Consider the following 16,995-nt stretch of genomic DNA (forward strand, 5'->3'; position numbering starts at 1 on the left):
CTCTCTCTTTCTCCCCAAAAATAAATAAACTTTTTAAAACCCCCACATTTTTACTGTAAGGCTTAGCCAGAATAAAATTAAGGGATCTTCAAAAACCATAAATAATAGAAAGCAAGAATCCAGAAAATCAAGTGGACCTGGAGGCTCTGTTTGCCCTGGGGACATCAGCTAATGCTCAGTGCCGAAAAGGGGGTTTCAGTGGACCTCAGATTTGCAGTCAGAATATAAGCCAGGGGCCTGAGGAAGACTAGAAATGAAACAAGAATGGTCTTCCTGCCCTCCCCCAGTCCACCCCCAACAAAGCAGGACTGTACTTTGGATGCATAATTTAAGGGAACATCAAAAAACTCAGGACTCAAGATAAATAATATTTGAAGGCAATATTTCTAAAAACCAAACTGGCAAACTATAGCTCACAAGCTGGCTGCCTCTTTTTGTAAACCAAGTATTAAAAGTATCTTCAGTGGGTGAACTGGCCTCCATCTTTGTTCTGGATTCAGGTAGGGGGAGTGTGTCCGGAAAACTCCTAAGAGAAGTTAGTACCCTTCTGGGATTGGGACCAGAAATCACATTCTCTGTGGCCTCCAAATCTGCAAGCCACAAGTTTAGTGGTTGCCGGATGTTAAGTTCAGTGGTAAGTATATATTATTAATCGTCTTTAAACTGTACATAAATTAGGGGAGTCTGGGTGGCTCAGTCGGTTGAGTGTCCGACTTTGGCTCAGGTCATGATCACACGGTCCATGGGTTTGAGCCCCACGTCGGGCTCTGTGCTGACAGCTAGCTCAGAGCCTGGAGCCTGCTTCAGATTCTGTATCTCTCTCTCTCTGACCCTCTCCTGCTCACGCTGTCTCTCTCTCTCTCAGAAATAAATAAAAAACTTTTTTTTTTAATTTAAGCTGTACATAAATTAGGGGTGCCTGGCTGCCTGGATCATGAGTTCAAGTACCACCGTGGACCTAGAGTAATAGTAATAAATTGTACATAATTATTATATACACTGTATATATGATATATACATAATTGGCTTTTGCCTCAGTATTTTAAGCCCATCTAACTTTATTATATTCCTATCAATTAACCAATTTAAGGGACATGTATTGTTTGACATCTATAGATCTTGGTTCTGTTATTTGTTATTTTTACTTTTTTTAATAATATTTTTAAAGTTTATTTATTTTGAGAGAGACAGAGAGTGAGAGACAGTGAGAGAGAGCACGAGCTGGGGAGGGGCAGAGGGAGAGGGATAGAGACTCCAAAGCAGACTCCCTGCTGTCAGCCCAGAGCTGGATGCAGGGTTCAATCTCCCAAAACCTTGGGTCATGAGATCATGACCTGAGCTGAAATCAAGAGTTGGACACTTAATCAGCTGAGCCACCCAGGCGCCCCAGGTTCTGTTAGTTTTAAATCCCTGGAGATATTGAGATGCCCTTAGTATTGGAGGTGAGAGCCCAAGCAACAACCAGGAACTATCATGAGTTCACTGAAGTTGTCATGCCAACCCTAACAGCATTTCATTGGTGACAATTTTTTTAAGTTTATTTATTTATTTTGAGAGAGAAAGAGAGAGTGTGAGTGAGTGGAGGAGAGGCAGAGAGAGAGAGAATTCCAAGCAGGCTCTGCACTATCAACACAGAGCCTGACATGGGGCTTGAACTCACAAACTGTGAGATCATGACCCGAGGCGAGATCAAGAAGCAACCGCTTAACTGACTGAGCCAGCCAGGCGCGCCTCATTGGCCACAATTTTAAAGCAGAGATTGGGGAAGACCAGTGTCTTAGCATGTCTGGGTCTCAGCAAGGCATTTGATAAGGTCAGAGGGGACCACAGGGCAAATTCACTGGAGTCATGTATGCCAAAAAGAGAGGGAATCCATTTACCATCATTGGAAAAGATTTTTATATCAACTCCTTACATGCACAATACTATAAATAAAGGAAAAGAATGAATAATTTATCCTGCCTTTTCAGTAGGAACAAGTAATTCGGGTTAAACAAAATACCAGTTGATGAGATAACTTATTATTACTTATTTTACAGCAGAATATCATCTAATAAGTGTAGGAAGGATAAACAAATTAGAAAATCATCATTTTGCAAACTTGAATAACTCAGGTGAAGGAGTTCAGAGCATGTCACCCCAAAATATGCTACCTTGTCATGTTGATTATTTTGAATTAAAAGCACTTGAGAAACAAGTGCGAAAAGAGCCCTCTGACCTTCCTTTTTCTTCCTGAAAGCAGAAGATAAACCTCCCGTGTGAGAGATTCCCTCCCTGTAGCTAGAGGAAGGAAGACTTCTCATTATCAAGGACAAGAGGCGGAGACTCAGTGAACGCTACACAGAGACCTCATTAAAATTATTCTGATTTCCTGGCGCCTCCCCACAGTTAGGTCGTTTTCCCACAACAGCTTTTCTTTGTTCAATCCCACAGAAAAGCAAGTAGGTTTTACCATGTCCCTGCGTCTTCATCTCCATGTAAAGTCTCCAGTGTCATGTAAAGCTTCTTTCCTGTTAATTTGTCTTAGTTTTCAGACCCAGCCAGGGGCCCTGCAAGAGTGAGGGAACACTTTCCCCCTCTACACAAAGATCATCAGTGGTTGCTAAAATCACTAGGCTAAAGGTTGATGGGGAACTGGATATTCACTCATATGGATATTCATTTCTTGGCACCAACTGCAAGCAGGGAGAGGACCTCAACAATGAAGGGATCTAGGGGTCACCACTTCAACTGGGCAACCAAGCTGAGATCAAGAATGGGACACATGGGGCCACAGGGTGGCTCAGTCAGTTGAGTGTCTGACTCTTGATTTCAGCTCAGGTCATGATCTCATGGTTCATGGGATCAAGTCCTTAAGCAGGGCTTGTCTGCGCTAACAGCATGGAGCTTGCTTGGGATTCTCTCTCTCCCTCTCTTTCTCTGCCCCTCCCCAGCGTACACACATGCTCCTTCCCTCTCTCAAAATAAATAAACTTAAAAAAAAAAAAAATCGGACACATAGGGGGTGCCTGGCTGGCTCAGTCAGTGGAGCATGAGACTCTTGATCTCAGGGTTGTAAGTTCAGTCCCCACATCAGGCACGGAGCGTGCTTTAAAAAACAAAACAGAACTGGGGCGCCTGGGTGGCTTAGTTGGTTAAGCATCCAACTCTTGGTTTCAGCTCAGGTCATGATCTCATGGCTCCGTGGATTCGAGCCCCACGTTGGGCTCTATGCTGACAGTGTGAAGCCTGCTTGGGATTCTCTCTCTCCCTCTCTCTCCCTGCCTCTCCCTGACCTGTGCTTTGTCCCTCTCAAAATAAGTAAATAAACTTTAAAAAATCAAGGATTTTGAGATGGGGAGATTATCCTGGATTATCTGGTGGGCCCTAAATGCAATCACCTATATGGGAAGCAAAGGAAGATACAATAAACACCGAGTGAAGAGAAGGCAGTGTAACACAGAGGCCAATTACAATGATGTGACCACAAGTCACAAGAAATGCCAACAGCTACCAGAAGCTGGAAGAGACAAGTAATGGATTCTCCCCTACTGTCTCTGGAGGGGACAAGTTCCTATGGACAACGTGACTTTGGCCCAGTGAAACTGTTGTTGTTTCTGGCCTCCAGAACTGTGAGGGAATAAATATCTGTTGTACACCACCAAGTATGTAGTACTTTGTTATGGCAGCCAGCAAATACACAGTGCCATACATGAAGTGTTCTTGCCCAGACTATGTAACCACATTCTAAATAGGCCTTTAGGGAAACTTCCAGTTTAAAGAAAATACAGAGAAGATCCAGGAACAAATTAAAAACACCAAGAGGGTACAATTAGACAAAGCCAATATGTGGAATATTTTACAAGATGAGTGGCTTAGTCTCTTCAAAAGATCAGTGCCCCAGAAAAGAGAGAAGAAGGGGATTATTCTATAATCAAAAGACTAACAAGATGTAACATTAAGTGCTTGATCCTTGATTGGATACTGGTTCTTTAGAAAACAACTGGGGGTGCCTGCATGGCTCAGTTAGTTAAGTGTCCGACTTTGGCTCAAGTCATGATCTCACAATTTGTGAGTTTGAGTCCCGCATTGGGCTCTGTGCTGATGGTGCAGAACCTGGAGCCCACTTCGGATTCTATGTCTCCTTCTCTCTTTGCCCCTCCCCTGCTCATGTTCTATCTCTCTCAAAAACAAATAAGCATTAAAAAAAAAAAAAAATGCCCTAAGACAGTTGGAAACACTTGAATGTCAATTAAATATAACTAAAATTAGGAATTATTGCCAATTTTCTTGGGTATAACAGTAGAGCGGATATGTAGGTAAATGTCCTTAACATTGTGAACATGAATGTTGAGGTAGAGATAAAATGTCATGGCAATTCACTTTGAAATGAACCTGCTAAATGTATGTATATACACACATGCGCGCGCACACACATAATTTAATGTATGTATATTTTTAATTTTCTTTCTTTTTGTTTTAAGTAAGCTCTAGGCCCAGGGAGCTCAGCCAGTGAAGCATCCCACTCTCAATTTTAGCTCAGGTCATGATTTCACTGCATCTGGCTCTGCTTGCTTGGGATTCTCTCTGCCCCTCCCCACCTCTCAAAATAAACATTTAAAAAAAAAAGTAAGCTTTAGGCCTAATGTGGGGTCTGAACTCAGTGACCCCAAGATCAAGATCACATATTCTACCGGCCAACTCAGTTGTATGCCCCTAACTATGTGTTTATACACACACACACTTTTTTGAATATGGAAAAATGTTGACAATTGTTGGATTTAGATGTGGGTGTATGGGTGTTCTTTGTACTATTCTTCCTTCTGTTTGTTTATTTATTTATACTTTGCATCCAAGTTAGTTAGCATACAGCGCAATAATGATTTTAGGGGTAGTTTCCAGTGATTCATTCCCTGTGTATAACACCCAGTGCTCATCCCAACAAGTGTCTTCCTTAAGGCCCCTTACCCATTTAGCCCATCCCCCCAACCACAACCCCTACAGCAACACTGTTTATTCTCTGTATTTAAGAGTCTCTTATGTTTTGGGGTGCCTGGGTGGCTTAGTCGGTTAAGCGTCCGACTTTCGCTTAGGTTGTGATCTCGCGGTTCGTGGGTTCAAGCCCCGCGTCGGGCTCTGTGCTGGCTGCCAGCTCAGAGCCTGGAGCTTGTTTCAGAGTCTGTGTCTCCCTCTCTCTCTGACCCTCCCCTGCTCACGCTGTCTCTCTCTCTCTCCTAGAAATAAATAAAAATATATTAAAAAAAAAAAAGAGTCTCTTATGTTTTGTCTCCCTCCCTGTTTTTATATTTTATTTTTGCTTTCCTTCCGTTATGTCTCTGTTTTGTATCTTAAATTTCACATGAGTGAAGTCCTATGGTATTTATCTTTCTCTGACTAATATCACTTAGCGTAATACCCTCTAGTTTCATCCCAGTAGATGGGGATGGCAAGATTTCATTCTTTTTGATTGCCGAGTAATACTCCATTGTGTGTATTACTCCACATGGATAAAGATCCATTCATCTGTCAATGGATATTTGTGCTCTTTCCATGCTTTGGCTATTGTCCATAGCCCTGCTATAAACGCTAGGGTGCACGTGCCTCTTCGAAACAGCACACCTGTATACACTGGAGTGCAATTGCTGAGTCATAGGTAGTTCTATTTCTAATTTTTTGAGGAACCTCCATATTGTTTTCCAGAGTGGCTGCACCAGTTTGCATTCCCACCAGCAATGCAAAAGAGATCCTCTTTCTCTGCATCCTCACCAACATCTGTTGTTGCCTGAGTTGTTAATTTTAGCCATTCTGACAGGTGTGAGGTGGTATCTCACTGTGGTTTTAACCTCCTGTTTTAAAAACTTCAGGGGTGCCTGGCTGGCTCAGTCAGTAGAGCATGAAACTCTTGATCTCAGGGTAATGAGTTTGAGCCCAATGTTGGGCACAGAACTTACTTTAAAAAAAAAAAAAAACTTTCGGGGCGCCCGGGTGGCTTAGTCGGTTAAGCGTCCGACTTCCGCTCAGGTCATGATCTCGAGGTTCGTGGGTTCGAGCCCCGCGTCGGGCTCTGTGCTGACTGACTGTCAGCCCAGAGCCTGGAGCCTGTTTCGGAGTCTGTGTCTCCCTCTCTCTCTGACCCTCCCCTGCTCACGCTGTCTCTCTCTCTCTCTCTCTCCTAGAAATAAATAAAACATTTAAAAAAAAAAAAACTTTCATAGGTGCCTGGGTGGCTTAGTCAGTTGAGCTTCTGACTCTTGGTTTTGGCTCAGGTCATGATCTCAAGGTTCATGGGTTCATATCCCACACTGGACTTTGTCCTAACCATGTGGAGCCTGCTTGGGATTCTCTCTCGCTCTCTCTGTCCCTACCCTGCTCATGCTCTCTCTCTCTCAAAATAAACTTTAAAAAGTTTCATAATAAAAGGTTTAAAATTAGTTTTTTATAACAATTGCTTGGTCTCCTTTAGAAGATAACAACCCATAGTGGATTACAGCCACTCTGTATGCTGCTAGGAAATAGGAGGCTCCCTGACCCAGGGTCACAAGGCCCTTTAGAGACAGATCCCACGCCCACACCCACAGTTTATTACCTGATGGCAGCATATAACTGGGGTTTACTGGTCACATCTCTATCTTTGCTACATTCTTTAGAATTCAGTGGCTTAATGACAGGCAATAGTCAGTCTAGCGTGTGACCCACTTCCACCTGATTCACCTGACTGCCAGCAATAACATTTAGGAGTCAGCAGGTACTTTAATGGGATAGCCTGTTTCCTTCCTCTTTGGGAAATAACATAACAATCACAAGATAATCATGGGAAAGTAGGACAGGAAATACTACAATAAACTAACAGATGGCCCTGAACTGCTCAAATCCAGATGCCCCCATGTGCCACTGGGCAGAGCTGTTCTGGCTGTGGCATTGTAACAAGCCAACAAGGTGAGGGCAGCTCTAAATGAATAATGCCAAAGGCTGGAGCATCTCATTACCTCCTTCATGTTAACTTCCTTTTCAAATTATTCACTTGTGTTCTCTGCTCCACATTATGGATTTCTTCTTCCACTTACTAATTTTCTGTTCAGTTGTTCTGTTAATTTGTTTATTATGCTTAGGTACTTATTTCAATTTTAGAATTTGTTTCATTTTTTATTGAAAATTTTTATAAAGATTTCATTTTTAAGTAATCTCTATACCTAACATGGGGCCTCCAATTTACAACCCCGCGATCAAGAGTCGCGTGCTTCTTCTGACTTAGCCAGCCAGGCACCCCTCATTTGTTTCTATTTTAAATCCACCTGCTCTTTGTTTGTAATACCCTGTCTGTGCACAGATTAAATTCTTTCCTTTATCTTTGATAAAGGGTAAATACCTAGTAGTGCAATTGCTGAGTCATAGGGTAGTTCTATTTTTAACTTTTTGAAGAGCCTCCATACAGTTTTCCAAAGTGGCTGCTCCAGTTTACACTCCCACTAGCAATATATCTTCAGCCTTCATACATGCTGTTATCTGAGTTTCTTAGCTATAAAGGCAACTGTTATTTGGCCTGTTGATTTTTTCGTGTTGGAGCGGACACCTGGTGTTTTTTGAATTAGCTCATTTTGGATGTCTCCCAAGGGAGTTCCATGTGTGAGCTTCAGAATCTGCAGGGGTCCCTGTAGAGTGACTTAGCTTTTGCCCTTGCTCAGCCCTTCATGAAAAATTACACAATGAGCTCCCATGTACACCTCTTTGACTGCATCACTCTCTCTACTCACCCCCTTGTCACGGCCCAGGTACTACCAGGTTGAATGTAACATTTAGCAATCCTATGCATTTCTTTTACTATATTATACTTTAAACAAGTTTAGCTGTGAACATTATTTTTTATGTTTATTTACTTTTGAGAGAAAGAGCATGAGTAGGGAAGGGGCACAGAGCTCGGAGACACAGAATTCAAAGCAGTCTCGGGGCGCCTGGGTGGCTCAGTCAGCTAAGAGTCTGACTTCGTCTCAGGTCATGATCTCACAGTCGTGGGTTTTAGCCCTGCGTCGGGCTCTGTGCTGACAGCTAGCTCAGAGCCTGGAGCCTGTCCTTGGATTCTGTGTCTCCCTCTCAGAAATAAATAAAACATTAAAAGAAAAAAAAAGAATTTGTAGCAGTCTCAAGGCTCTGAGCTATCAGCACAGAGCTTGACACAGGGCTCAGGACCGCAAGATCATAACCTGAGTTGAAGTCCTATGCTTAACCGAGACACCTATGCCCCCACAGAGCCCAACTTGGGGCTTGAACTCAGCCCTGAGATCAAGAGTCAATGCTTAAGTGACTGAGGCACCCAAATGCTCCTGGCTGTTAAATGTTTTTAAACATTACATACTACAAATGTATTCTTTTGTGACTTGCCTTTTGTTCCTTCATATTATGTCTGTGACATTAATCTTACTATGTTAGTCATCCCATGCTTCACGTAACACATCACTGCTCTATGGTATATTTTATAATACCACAATTTGTCCATTTTCCAGTTACATTTAGGTTGTTTCCTCTCCCACCTTTACAATTACCCATTACCAAGCACTTGTGTGTACCTAATCCTTCTATATACATGTGTTTCTTTAGTGTATTACCAGAAGTGGAAATACTGGGTTGAAGACAATGTGCATCATACTTAGCATGTATTGCCAAACTGTTTTCCAAATGGACTGTATAAAGGTTATCAGTGCCACAATGTCCAAAACTGTTTTCTTTCTACACCCTAGGATTTCTTCACAACCCAAATTATATCCATAAGCTCTGTTGGCACAAGTTTCAGTCTACCCCATAGACAAAGGAACGTGGTTGTGACCCCAGCCGGCAAGTAAAATCTCTACTCCCTGAACACTGACAGGAGGTCCTGGCTTATGCTACATGGCTGGAGCAGAGTGGAGAGTAGGAAATGACTTGGGAAGACCTTGTTGGATGGTCCTTGTGAAGGTTTTGGCTTTCACTCTCCATGAAACGGGAGCCATTGCAGGATTCTGAGCAGCAGAAACAAGTCCCAAATTATGCTTTAGAGGGAAACTTCTGGCTGCTTTGTGGGTATGACTAACGGGTAAGGGTGGAAGCCAGACCAGTTAGGAGGCTGTGGCAATCATGTAAGGGAGCTAATGATAGCTCCTACAGGAGTGGAATGGTAGTGGAGGTGTGAGATGCAGTCAGATTTTGGTATTGCTTTTAAAGGTAGCACCAGCGTAATGGGCTGAGAAATTGGATACAGCATGTTAAGGACAGGAGACTATTTAAACTCACATGTGTATATAAGATCAATGAACACAAAAGTCCATTGGTGGTGGGGTGCTTAACTGGCTCTCTCAGCAAGTAGACAAGTGACTTGATCTCAGGGTCATGAACCGCAAGCCCCACATTGTGTGCAGAGCTTACTTTAAAAAAATATAGGGGGGCGGGTGCCCGGGTGGCTCAGTCTGTTAAACACCGGAACTTCGGCTCAAGTCATGATCTCACAGTTACGTGGGTTAGAGACCCACATCAGGCTGTGCTGACAGCTAGCTCAGAGCCTGGAGCCTGCTTCAGATTCTGTGTCTCCCTCTCTCTCTGACCCTCCCCTGTTCAATGCTGACTATCTCTGAGATAAATAGAACATTAAAAAACAAACTTACTGAACCATTCATAAGCACACATTTCATAAGTATTGAATGTGTTTGTAATATTGAACAACCATCACCACCATGTATCCCCAGAATTCCTTGTCTTGTAAACTGTAAGTCTATATCCATTAAACTCCACATGCCCCTTTTCCCAGCTCCTGGCAACTACCACAGACACAGTTGTTTTTAATACTTAGTTTTGAGTGAGTGCAAGTAAGAGAGGGACAGAGAGAGGGATTCAAAAGATCCAAAGTGGGCTGCATACAGACAGCAGTGAGCCTGAAGTGAGGTATGAACTGTGAGTACATAACCTGAGCCAAAGTCAGGCACTTGAGCCACTGAGCCAGAGGGGCTCAGGTTTTGTTTTTAACTTTAATACTTCTTTTTGAGAGAGACAAGTGGGGAGGAGGGGCAGAGAGGGAGGGAGACACAGAATCTGAAACTCACTAACTGGTGAGCTCATGACCTGAGCTGACTGAACAACCCCTGGTTGTTCCTATGTTTCCACTGATCCATCAATGCAAACTAAATGCCTGTATTAATATTTCAACATCCTAAGAAGCTTCATCACTTGTTAAGAACATCTAGTCCATTAGAATACTGTGACAGACCACCTAGAAAACCTCAATGTTAGTGTCAACCTATTTTTTTTATTTTGCATATAGCTGTAAAGAGGCATGGCTAGATGTCAACTGTGATGCTCATTCACAGATGGTTACCTTTCACTTCCCTAAATCTTTTTGTACCACTGTTTTTACAAAGACCAAACTTTTACTTTGCACTAAAGTATTTTATTACAATCCTTGACAAAACCAAGTATTTGATTACAATAAAGAAGTCAACATGGTCTAAATATTTAAAGTGTCTCAAAATTTCTATGCAGTTTTTTCTCCTGTTAAGTTGAAAGCTGCTCACAGGTTAATGCAGGACAGCTAGATGAAGTTCCTAGGATTTGCTCAACACCAGATAGAACACATCCTCCAGTTAGCAAAGCCCTGAAATTTCATAAAAGAACATCTATTAGAAACATGCACATAACTGGAATTAAAACATGAACTTGGGTGGGTAGAGGAAGCAGGAGAGTGATTCAGTGGTTTCAAATATCCTCAGAGAAATGTTCATGGTCCAAGGTTACCATTACCACTCTGGGGCTGAAGAGTAACTGGCACTCACCATAGGAGCCAGGGATAAAGGACATGGCTCTTCACTCCTCATCACAGCCCACAGATTCAAATGGCAGGAGCCATTATCTAGGCGACACCAACGTCTCAACCGCACTTTTCCAAGTGGGTAAGTTCCCAACTTCAGCCCTTCAGTCACCAGATTAGGCTGTGAAAGGGCACTGCCCCAGCTAGGCTTCTACAATAATCATACTAGAAAGATAAAAACAAAACAACCAATGAGAAGCACAAGCAAATTTAAAGCCCCTCTTGTTGGCCCCTTCTCAGACTCAGGCATCCAGTTCTCCAAATGAGTCAGAAGTTGATTTTTGACATCAAGACCAGCATCAGAGACTCTAGTCTGAGACATCATCATTCCCAGTTTAGAGAGATCTGGATGAAAAAAGGCCATTCTGAGAAGAGATCTAGTATGCTGAAAAACAATGGTCTTTCACCCAGTATAAATAAGGATGTAACCAAAAAAAGAGTACAGAGATGATAAGGGTGAGAGTGATGTTGGGGTGAAAAAACCCTCAGAATTGGGGGCGGGGGGGAGCCTCCACCAGAGAAAACAGAATGCACAGTTAAGGAGGCCATTTTAACCAGAATTAGTCAAAAACATAAGAAGAGTTACAAAAAATTAAGAAAAAAAGTCCAAGGGGGCATCTGAGTGGCTCAGTCAGTTAAGCGTCTGGCATAAGGGACTCTGGCTCAGGTCATGGATTCGTGGGTCCGAGCCCCAAATCAGAGCCAGGAGCCTGCTTCGGATTCCAGGTCTCCCTCTCTGCTACTACCACACTCGTCCTCTCTCAAAAATAAACACTGAAAAACTGTCCAAGATAAATGTAAACCAAAAAGCAGTCCTTGGAAAATCACCAGTTAAGATAGTTGCATTACCTCTACCTCACAAGTTTATTAAAAATACAGACTCCGGGGGCGCCTGAGTGGCTCAGTCAGTTTAACATCTGACTTTGGCTCTAGTCATGACCTCACAGTTCGTGGGTTCGATCCCCGCATCCGGCTCTGTGCTGACAGCTCGGAGCCTGGAGCCTGCTTCGGATTTTGTCTCCCTCTCTCTCACAAAAAAAAAAAAAAAAAAAAAGTTAAAAAAATAAGACTTAACAGAGACCCCATGAAAACACTGTTTTAGGAGCAAGACAGTCTGCGAGAAGCACTGAGAATCTCACAACCAATACTCACCTTTATTCAAGGATAACACACGGCGGGCAACTTAAAACACCTAATGGAAAAATGAAACCCAGGGATCGGTTACTTCTAAGAGTTTTTTGGTCATCAGCTTCTCCCCACCTCAGGTACCAGGCCAGCCCCGCCCGGGGAGGGAGATGGTCAGCGCGCTGCGGTGACGGCGTCAGCGAGACACTCAGAATCACCTAGGTTCATCATCACCCCCGTCTTCCCCAAAGCCACCGCTAGCCACTCCATCTCGCACAATCCACTCACCTTCGTGGCGCTACGGACCAGCCTGCGAAGACCATGGCCCTGGGAAGAAACCAGTGAGTCAGTAGAGGCCAGGGGCGACTCCAGCCGAGTAGCCCCCTGCCCTGGGCTGGGTCAGTTCCAAACGGTGGCGTCACGTGCACATCAGAAACTCTAGTCTGTAATGGTAGTTCATCCTGCTCAGCCCGAGACTACAATCTCCTCAACCAACAGGGCCTCGAGATACCTACACGAAAGAAGCTTGGCACCGACATCTCAGGACGCGGGGGCCGCCCCCTCCCTCTGGTGTAGGGCGAGTAGCCACAGCGGCCCCCAGGCGCAGTACAACTCGTTCACATGCTCCGACCACAAGTTCAACGCACGCAAAGAACTATAATGGCGGAATCTCGGCTATTTATGGCGACGTGGGGTCGGGGGCCTGACAGGCATGGCTGTCTTCGTCGATGCCTGCTCGACCCATGGTATTTCCCCTTGGTTTAAACAAGAATAAACCAAGAAAAAGAAAGGCCAGGAGTCATATTTCACACTCTTCCAGGCAAATAATTCGGACATATTTTGTTAATTTTGAAAAACAAAAAACAGATTACCGTCTCTTCATTGGCCCGGCCGGAAACAGTCCCCGGCGCTGCAGGAAGACTGAGCACCCGAGTGCTTTTCCTCACGGACCTCCCGGATCGCAAGTCCCAGCTGGAATAACGGCCGGTGGACTCCTCCCTCGTTCCCACCTGTTTGGGGTCCTGGTCTCTCTAAGAGACTGTCACCTGCTCTGTCTAGCCAGCGAAATCTGAATTCGCAGCCCACTCTAGCCCGCAGACCTATCAGTCACATTAACCGTATTGTCTTTTTTTTTTTAACAGCTTTACTAAGATATAAATAACATATAATAAACAGGTTTGTTTTATTTATTTATTTATTTATTTATCTATTTATTTATTATTTCTGAGAGAGAAAGAAAGACAGCGTGAGCAGGGGAGGGTCAGAGAGAGAGGGAGACACAGAATCCGAGACAGACTCCAGGCTCTGAGCTGGCTGTCAGCACAGAGCCCGACGCGGGGCTCGAACCCACGAACCGTGAGATCATGACCTAAGCCGAAGTCGATGCTTAGCCGACTGGGAGGGGCACCTGGGTGGCTCGGTTGGTTAAGCGTACGACATTGGCTCAGGTCATGATCTCACGATTCGTGGGTTTGAGCCCCGCGTGGGGCTCTGCTGCCAGCTCAGAGCCCGGAACCTGCTTAGGTTTCTGTGTCTCAGTCTCTCTCTGCCCCTCCCCCACTTTTGCCCTGCCTCTGTCTCTCAAAAATAAATAAATGTTAAAAAAATTAAAAATAAATATACCAATTGATAACTTTAAAAAAAACTAACTTTTTAAGTGTACAGTTCAGTAATGTTGAGTGTATCACGTTGTTGTGCAACCGATTTGCATAACTATCTTACTATACCCATGAAACGGCTCCCAGTTTCCGGTTTCCTGTCCTCTTTATGAGCAGTTAATGGACTGGGTGTTAGCCAGAAACGGTGGACATGTTCAGTACACTCTAAATAGAACCATATGTCTCAGGAGGGTCGGAAGCAAAACTAATTGAGGTGGGTAGCAACAGCCAGGCCCTGTTCTCTCCTTGCTAGTTTTTCTCCACCAGAAAGCTGGTGATTTGCTCTTGGCCCCTTAATCCATCAACTCATAAATTATCCCAAATCCCACCTTCCTGGATGGACCCTTCTTTACCTCCTCATTTATAAATACAGTTAGTGTTTGGTGATGTATCTTGGCCTCTTCATCTTTGTGAGAAAGGAACATATTAGAGGATAAATTGGGGGTTCCAGATCATACAAAACCATTGTTGTTTTTAGTAATCACTATACACAAAGTGGGACTGGAACTCATGACCCCAAGATCGAGTCACATGCTCTACCCAGCCAGCCAGGAACCCCCAAAATCAGTCTTATTTTATTTTACTTTTTAATGTTTATTTTTGAGAGAGAGAGTGTGTGTCAGAGAGTAGGCGGGGGAGGAGCAGAGAGAGAGAGAGTGAAACAATCTGAAGCAGGTTTCAGGCTCTGAGCTGTCAGCACAGAGCCCTATGAGGGGCTTGAACTCAGGAACAGGGAGATCATGACCTGAGCCAAAGTCAGAGGCTTAACCAACTGAGCCACCCACACACCCCTTATTTTTTTTAATGTTTGTTTATTTATTTTGAGAGAGCCAGCAAGCAGGGAAGGGTCAGAGACAGAGCGGGAGAGAATCCCAAGCAGGCTCTGCACTACCAGTGCAGAGTCCACGATGCAGGGGTCAACCCCACCAACTGAGAAATCACTCCCTCAGCCAAAACCAAGAGTCAAGAGTCAGATGCTTAACTGACTGAGCCACCCAGCTACCCCAACCTTCTTTTTAAGTCACATAATTTAGGCACAGTGGGCACAGATTAAAATTTGAAAGAAGGCCATTGCGGGTGCAGAAAATATATCCTCTTCTGCAATAATCTTTCCACCTTGCCCCAAGATTTTAGACTTACATCAAAACAAAGTATTCCCAGGGGGACCTGAGTGGCTCAGTCAGTTGAGCACTTCTGAGCTTTGATTTTAGCTCAGGCAGTGATCTTAGGGTCGTGGTATCAAGTCCCACATCTGGTTCCATGCTGAACACTGAGCATGTGGTCCACTTGAGAGTGTCCCTCTTCCTCCTTCTGCTTCTCTCCCCTGCTCATGAACGCTCTCTCTCTCGCTCTCTCTCTCTTTCTCTCTAACATAAAAAATAAACAACTGCAAAAATATATATATATCTTCCAAGGGGCACCTGGCTGGCTCAGCTTGTAGAGTATGAGCCTCTTGATCTTGGGGTCTTGAGTTTGTTCTCCACGTTGGATGTAAAGGGCCACCTGGGTGACTCAGTCCATTAAGCATCTGACTTCGACTCAGGTCATGATCTTGCATTTTGTGAGTTGGAGCTCCAAGTTAGGCTCTGTGCTGACAGCTCAGAACATGGAGACTACTTCGGATTCTGTGTCTCCCTCTCTCTCTGACCCTCCTCCTCCCATGCTCTGTCTCTCTCCCTCTCTCTCTCAAAAATAAACATTTAAAAAATTTTTTAAAAGAATAAAAATTAAAAACAAAAAATCTCTTCCAAGAATCCTATAGTATTCACTTGTTTATTTGATGCATTTCTCAACTCCTAGGGGTTGAGTTTCACCCACAGTTGATGTTGCAAAGTGACTTTAAGTTCCAAAATGTGTACATGTACAGGTAGCCAATAAATTTTCATCTTTTTAAAAAACATGTGGGGGGGCGCCTGGGTGGCTCAGTTAGTTGAGCATTCGACTTTGGCTCAGGTCATGATCTCACAGTTTGTGAGTTCGAGCCCTATATTGGGCTCTGTGCTGATAACACAGAGCCTGGAGCTTGTTGTGGATTCTGTGTGTGTGTGTCTCTATCTCTGCCCTTCCTCCTTGGGTTACACTCTGTCTCTCTCAAAAATAAATAAACATTTTAAAAAATAAAGAAATAAAAAACATTTGGGAGTCTTTTTCTTTTTTTTTAACATTAAAAAAATTTTTCTTTTTTAGTAATCTCTACACCCAACCTGGGGCTCAAACTCAGGATCCCAAGGTCAAGAATTGAATGCTCATCTTTTTATTTTTATTATTTAAAAAAATTTGTAATGTTTATTTTTGAGAGAGAGAAAGACAGAGTGCAAGCAGGGGAGGTAGAGAGACAGGGGAAAACACAAAATCTGAAGACTCCGGGCTCTGAGCAGTCAGCACTGAGCCCGATCTCACGAACTGCGAGATCATGACCTGAGCAAGAGTCGGGATGCTCAACCAACTGAGCCACCAGCCACCCCAAGGGTTACATGCTCTTCTGACAGAGCTAGCCAGGTGCCCCTGAATGATCCTATTCTGATGTTGTGTCCCAAAGAACTACTTCCCAGCATCAGGGATTCTCTTTTTTGACCCATCAAGCAGTTCTTGGAGATTTCCCTAACCTCAATCACTGCTGCTGCCAGTGAATCAACACTTCAGACCTCTAAAGTCTCAGGCTCCCATCCACTGTAGAAAGCCGATTACCACCACGAGTTGCTCCTGCAAGCAGACACCTTCCTCCCTCTCCCATACCCCCATCCATCTAAAAATGTAATCAGGAATAGCCTCTGATGCCATCATTTTTCTCCACTATTGGTTGCACATTAGAAACACTCAGACAGCTTTAATTCTGTACAATGCCTTAGCCCACTCCCAAAGATTTTGACTCCTGGTGGAGGCTGGGCATCAGTATTTTTTTAGTCTCCCCCAATGATTTTAATATACCACTAAGTTGGAGAAACATATTTCCAGTAGCTTGCAGCTACTTACTCCTTGTACTACCTGGGAGTACAACACACAAAAAGCAAACAAATCAATTCCTGCTGCTGCTGCTGCTGCTGCAGTTAAACTACATTTACCATATTCTATGGTAAGAAGTTAGTTACAGTTCACCTATTTTTTGAGTAAAACAGGCCTCTGAGAATTGGCCCAGGAACCAGAATAACTTACTATACTCCATTTCCTTTACAAGCTTTCAAGGAGAGCTTCCAATATTTTTTCATCCCTAAAATGTTCGATTTTCCCAGAGGATGAAGATTTATTGAAAAACAGAACTTGAACTTCAATTTGTTTTGATTTTGGAGTAGTTATTTCCAGGTTCTGTGTTTGGGAGACAGGAGGTTGAGATTCTATCAGGCTAAGTAAATGTTAAGGGCATCTATTTGTTGTGTCAGGAAGAACCCCCTGGGGAAGGGCTTGTACGGG

General features: G+C 43.7%; 1 long non-coding RNA gene and 2 other non-coding genes across 4 annotated transcripts; all 3 read right to left on the bottom strand.

The window, feature by feature from the left end:
• Positions 1–10,365: 10,365 nt before the first annotated feature.
• LOC120221863 lies at positions 10,366–12,613 on the bottom strand. 2 transcript variants are annotated; one of them, XR_005525913.1, is made up of 5 exons: positions 12,445–12,613; positions 12,218–12,372; positions 11,957–11,996; positions 10,770–10,969; positions 10,366–10,591 (listed from the first exon to the last, which is right to left on the bottom strand). It is a non-coding gene; the product is annotated as an uncharacterized LOC120221863 (long non-coding RNA). The 2 variants fall into 2 exon arrangements; XR_005525912.1 differs by having other exon boundaries at positions 12,218–12,256; positions 12,445–12,599.
• On the bottom strand, positions 11,069–11,136 carry LOC120221941. Its single transcript, XR_005525923.1, has one exon. It is a non-coding gene; the product is annotated as a small nucleolar RNA SNORD52 (small nucleolar RNA).
• LOC120221942 lies at positions 12,102–12,164 on the bottom strand. Its single transcript, XR_005525924.1, has one exon. It is a non-coding gene; the product is annotated as a small nucleolar RNA SNORD48 (small nucleolar RNA).
• Positions 12,614–16,995: the final 4,382 nt, after the last annotated feature.

This window comes from Hyaena hyaena, unplaced genomic scaffold (genome assembly GCF_003009895.1).
Source record: "Hyaena hyaena isolate Hyena2069 unplaced genomic scaffold, ASM300989v1 scaffold_830, whole genome shotgun sequence".
NCBI lineage: Eukaryota > Metazoa > Chordata > Mammalia > Carnivora > Hyaenidae > Hyaena > Hyaena hyaena.